The sequence below is a fragment of the Limulus polyphemus genome, unplaced genomic scaffold (assembly GCF_000517525.1).
Source record: "Limulus polyphemus unplaced genomic scaffold, Limulus_polyphemus-2.1.2 Scaffold2175, whole genome shotgun sequence".
NCBI classification, from domain to species: domain Eukaryota; kingdom Metazoa; phylum Arthropoda; class Merostomata; order Xiphosura; family Limulidae; genus Limulus; species Limulus polyphemus.
The window spans coordinates 198,081-203,852 of record NW_013667785.1 but is presented as its reverse complement, the minus strand read 5'-3'; positions in this window follow the sequence as shown (position 1 = coordinate 203,852).

Sequence of the window (5,772 nt, the reverse complement as noted above, 5' to 3'; positions counted from 1 at the left end):
ATATTTCACTACTGCACAAGGAAAATGAGTCCTGAAACACTGATCCACAACAATCACTAATATAAAGCTTTGTTTACTTTTGGAAAACAATCAGAAAAAAAGTAAGAAAATAACGCACAATGATAAAGTACATACATAATGATAACAGATAAATTGATTCTATTTTCGTAAAACACAACTGATTAAGCATTACAAAAAAAAAGAAAAAAAACACTATGCACAAACTAAGTTATTTATTTGCTTAAAAGGAAAACTATATTATATGAAGGTGGAATTACTACCAAATACCAGGATATATCAATTTATTGCATCTATTGTATATTTTGTTTTACTATAAACTTTAAACAATCTTTCTATTGATTATGTAGCTCCTGAAAATTAATTATCTTATACATAATATCTTTATGAATGTAACCTTTTAAATTTTAAAATGTTTCACTCTAATAATTTTTAAAAGATAGAATCAAAAATGCTTACTCTCCTTGTAAATTTTAAATAGTTACATTTATTACTTTGTTGATCCTTCTAGAAAGCTTTTTTAGCACGAAACTATAAGTTGATCTCTATTTTCATTCTAAAAATACCACATGCTCCTACACTCTGTTTACGATAACTGGTGTATATAAGAGTAAAATTATTACAACATCAAAATTATAAGCAATCTGCTTTTTATTCATAATCCAAAGATTACATGTACCATGATATTCATTCAAAATAGGGATGGCACAATAACTTGCTATAGACTTTAATAGAATATTGAGGAAAAAACCAATGGGGTAGTGTCTCACCCTAGATGTATATATATATATATATTTGCCTATTGCTGTTAATCAACAAAGCCAACATACAAGATAATCAAAAACTAAGAATTTAAAATCTGCAAATAGTAATTGCAAAAAAAGTAAAGAAATGTGTCTAGATATCTACTGCTGATAGTTTGCTAAAGCTACAAATCCCTATTATAATTCCACCATAAAATCATTGCAAGTAATACCTACTGGAACATGGGATCACACAGGAATTTTGGACAAACTGAGAGAGTACTTTTAAGCTTAATTTGATCTTTTCAATTTTGTTGGGCCGTGAAATTTTCTAACTTCTTCACATTCTGCCATAAAAAAAATCCAGTATTTTCCTAGTTCGAAACTACTAATCACACATTTTCTGGTGCAATAATTGGAAACTGACTCATGAATGGTTCCCTGATTTTCCTGTTGCATATTGTTACTCAATTCGTTATTGTTCATCATTACTTGAAGTTGCTATCTTTGTGTGGATTTCAGCAAGTTTTTAACAATGGACAATTACCGTGGTAGACTTCCCTACTCAGACCACAGTAGTGATTCTTTCTACTGTTTCTTATACTTATCTGAAATAGTCAGTGCATATTCAGTATTTTTTATCACTGCATATAGCACTTTTTTATATAGCTATTGTTATTTTTATAAAGTTGGTGTTAAGATAGGAGTGTAAATGTTTTTCATAATTCCTTTTGCACAACAGGCTATCAAAGAAAATACATATGTGTCATGTGGACCTAACAAAATAAGCATGTTACTGAGTCTGTTTGCATTGCATTAATCTGTGTTGTATTATGTGGCTGGTTGGCTTGTGCACAGCAGGATGTTGAGCAGCATGCATATGTGTCTTGAAGATGAGATAAGTGTGTTACTGAGCCTGTTTACCCTATTTTGACTCCACTAAAATTGTAAATACTGTAGACATGCAGTCAAGATAGGGATTTCTAGCTTGAGAAAATAAGTACACACCACTTCCAGCTTTGTTTGTTCACTTTTTTTTTATGACTCCCTAGTTATAGGCTTGAAAATATAACCTTTGCATTCTGATTCAACTTGTTTTTGTACTTTTTTGACAATCTCTATATTCCCTCTTCTTAAATTAACAATTTTTATTAATCTTGTCATCAAATATAGTTAATAAGTTTCAAAACCATTTTGTTTTCATTTATTTATATCCTTTTATTATCATTTATTTTTGGCAAATTTCCTTGCCCATTCAAACAAATACTAATGCCAATATGGACTAATGTAGAAAAAGCTTACTTTGAAAATCAGAACTGTAATTATGGTGGAAGTCATTCATAAACATATTTTCTTTTAGCAACATATCATTATGCTAAACATATATCACTTTGTCCTGATCTCTCTGTAAATCTTCATTCAACTGGAAGGCATATAATCATTAGTGAAACAACCACAGTAAATGTAACAAACTGTCAGAATTCTGATACCAGAGAAACTAGTTTCGACACATGAAACTGAATAGGACACACGGATGTGTCAAAACTAGTTTCTCTGATGTCAGACTTCTGACAGTTTGTTCTCTTTACTGTAGTTTTTCACTAATTGCTCTACACGATATTCTGTTCTTTTATTATTGCTTATAATCATATAATACTGCATAAAACAGAAATACCAACTACTTTCATTACATATTTTGATCACTAGCCTATGACTTGTCAAAGCTGATGATGAACTAGAAGAGGGAAGGATAGGTCAGAAGAGCTTGTTGTTAAGTACAAGGCATTCAACAAAAAGGGCAATAATGAAGAAAGAATAAAACGTTGAGAGGATTATAGTGTGGGAACAAGGTGCATAAGTAGTCTTAAATGTAGGCTAAACTGTTAGTATTGTAATGCTAGAAGTATAAGACATAAAATGGATGATCTTAGAGCACTGTACTGAAAAAGAGGATTTTGATATAATAAGAATAACTGGAACCTGACTAAATGTAGAGAATTTTGATGATTGGAGTTTCTTTCATGCACAGGGTTATAGGTTGTTTAGTATGGAGAGAGTACGAAAAAGCAGGGTGGTGGTTGTGTATATGTAAAATATGAGTTAGAGTTCGTTCAAGTTGAGGATATTAAATTGATAACAATAAGGTGAAATTTATTTTTGTTTCTGTTAGTAGTTGTAAGGAAGAAAAGGATTTCAGTTGGAAGTTGTTAAAGACCACCAGATGAAACTGATGAAATTAATGAGAAACTCTAAAGTAAGTATATAAAGAATACAACAATGAATGAGGTCATTATTATTGAATATTTTAATTTCAGACATAGAAATTGGGAAATATTAGAGTCAAATAATGAGGCAGACAGTTTTATGAAAGTCTTCTGGATTGCTTTTAGAACAATAATTGCCAACATTAGAGAACCTATTAAAAACAATGCTATTTTAAATTTAATGTTAACTTCTAATAGAGAAATGGTTATTAGAGTGTAGAGTGAGGAACATCTCGATGCAAGTGATCACTGCTCAGTTAGATTTCATGTTTCATGTTTTGCTGCATATGGAGATAAGGATGAGTGAGATTTTGGTTTTAACTTTCAAAAAGATAAATTTTGAAGAGATGAGACAAGAATTATCTGCTTTGAACTGGACAACTGAAACAGCAGGAGATGATGATCAAATGTGGAAAAGTTTTTGAAATAAATTCCAAAATATTCATGACAGACATCATCCTCATAAAATAAATGGTGAATGCAAGTAAAAAAAACATGCTTCCTCCCAAAGTGTATAAAGTTCAAGAAATTCACGATAAATTTAATAAGTTTACATTAACTGAAATTTTGGGAGATTGAGATGATTATAGAAAATCAGGAGAGTTGGTCTAATAGGAAACCAAAACACTATATGGAAAAAAGGTTGGCTGAAAATATAAAAATTAATAGTAAGGATTTCTTCAAACGCATTAACATTACTCTAAATGTTACAATGGAAGTAAAATCTTCAAGATATGATACTGAAAAGCTATTATACGTTTCCTCAGTTTTTTTATAATGAAGATTTAAACAATATTTCTCATCCTGAACAGTTGCTAGACTGAAACCAGATTGAAGAAGATTATCACCTTGATTATTACCTTGTTAAAAAAAATGAGGAAGTTTAAAGAATAACAAGGCTCCTGGGCCAGATAATGTTTACCCAAGGGTTTTGATAGAGTTTAAGGATTGGATAGCTGAAACACTTGCTACTCTTTTTATTAAATCCTTGAATAGTGGGAAGATCCCATATGATTGGAAGTTGGTGTCTAAGATTATTCTCTATTCTGGTGAGATAATAAAAACTGTCCCAGTAATTACAGACCTTTTAGTGGTGGGAAAATGTTTTCAAAGTCTGATAAAATTATCTTTGCAAAGTCATATAACAAAGTTTAAACTTTTTAATGGATAATTAATACAGTTTCATTAGTGAAAAACTTGCCTTACTAATATTTTGACATAGAAGTTGTGTTCCAGGGTTTAATCTGCACTAAGTCTCATGCATTAGTGCTGTGTAATGTGGTTATGTAAGCCACACAAGCTGTTTCCTGTCCTGAAAGTAGGTAGCCTTGACTCAAACAGTCATCTGTCTGATGAGGAATAAAGTCCCAGTGTTGCTTTGTAATGATGGATGAGCACTGGAATGTTTATAATAACAGTGAGAAAAGCGGAACTAACTGATCCTAGTAGAAACGTTATGGTTGTGTCCAAAACATTACGACCAAAAGCATATATAAGGCTATTGACACACATTTGAGGTTAAAGGTTGATGATTGTACTAACAATCTGTACCGAATGCAGCAAAAATAACTCAGTGACTTGTTGGGTGAATACACTGATGGCCAGTTTGGTTGAACAATGGTGATTCAGCAATGTATAGACACAACTAATACATGTCCAATAAAGCAACCACCATGTCAACTTCAACGAATCACAAGGAATGTTGCAAGCATTGAAATACAATGTATACTGATGGACAGAATTATATAACCTTTGCTTGGTTGCCTCCAATAGTTGTTGTAAAGAAGAAGGAAGTTATGTCTAGTTTCTATATTGATTTTAGAGGAGTGAGTGTGGTAACATGCAATAACGTGTCCTTTACCACAGATAGATGAATCTATTGATGAGTTACAATATTCATATTGGTTCAACATCCTGGAGCTGACATCTGGATATTGGCAAGTTGAGCTAAATGATGAAAGATGAACTAATGTTGCTTTTACCACAAGAAATGGCTTGTGTAAATTCCATATCATACCCATGTAACACATAAGCTACTTTTGAGTGGCTGATGGAAGTTAAGCTCAAGGTACTGCAATGGGGGGGTCTATGTTGACCATGATTTGTTGTTTCACCATACTTTCAAGTCTGTGGCTGAGAACATGAAAATGTTATTTCTGCATATATTAAAATCAGTCTTAAAACTGAAAGTGTTGGCTCAAGTGCACAGAAGTTAGATGTTTTGGTCATATTGTGGGAGAGGTAGAGCTGCTACAGACTTAAAAAAAAAAAGATAGCTGTGGTCAGAGATTGGCCTCAACCCATGATGAAACAAGAAGTACACAGTTTCATGACAAACTTACCAAATACAGCAGTAACTTTTTGGCCCTAACAAAAAGGCAGAGCATTTTGAATGGAGCAAAGAGTGTAATCAGACACTACAATCCCTCTTGTGCTAATCTATCCTTGACAAAACCTTGAGTTTCACTTGGACACCACACATAATCGAGTCAGAGCAGTGTTATCACAGATACAGGATGGAGTGGAATGCATAATTGCATATGTTAGGCTTATGCTCACAGTCCCTGAATACAGATACTGTTCAATGAAGAACCAGCTGCTTGTAGCATTTGTATTCATAAAACACTATTACCACTACTTGTATGGTATGAAGTTCATCATTTTGGTGGGCCACACTTTACTGTAGTGTTTAGTAAACTTCAAAAACCCAGAGGAGATGACAGTAGATTGGATAGCAATAATGCAAG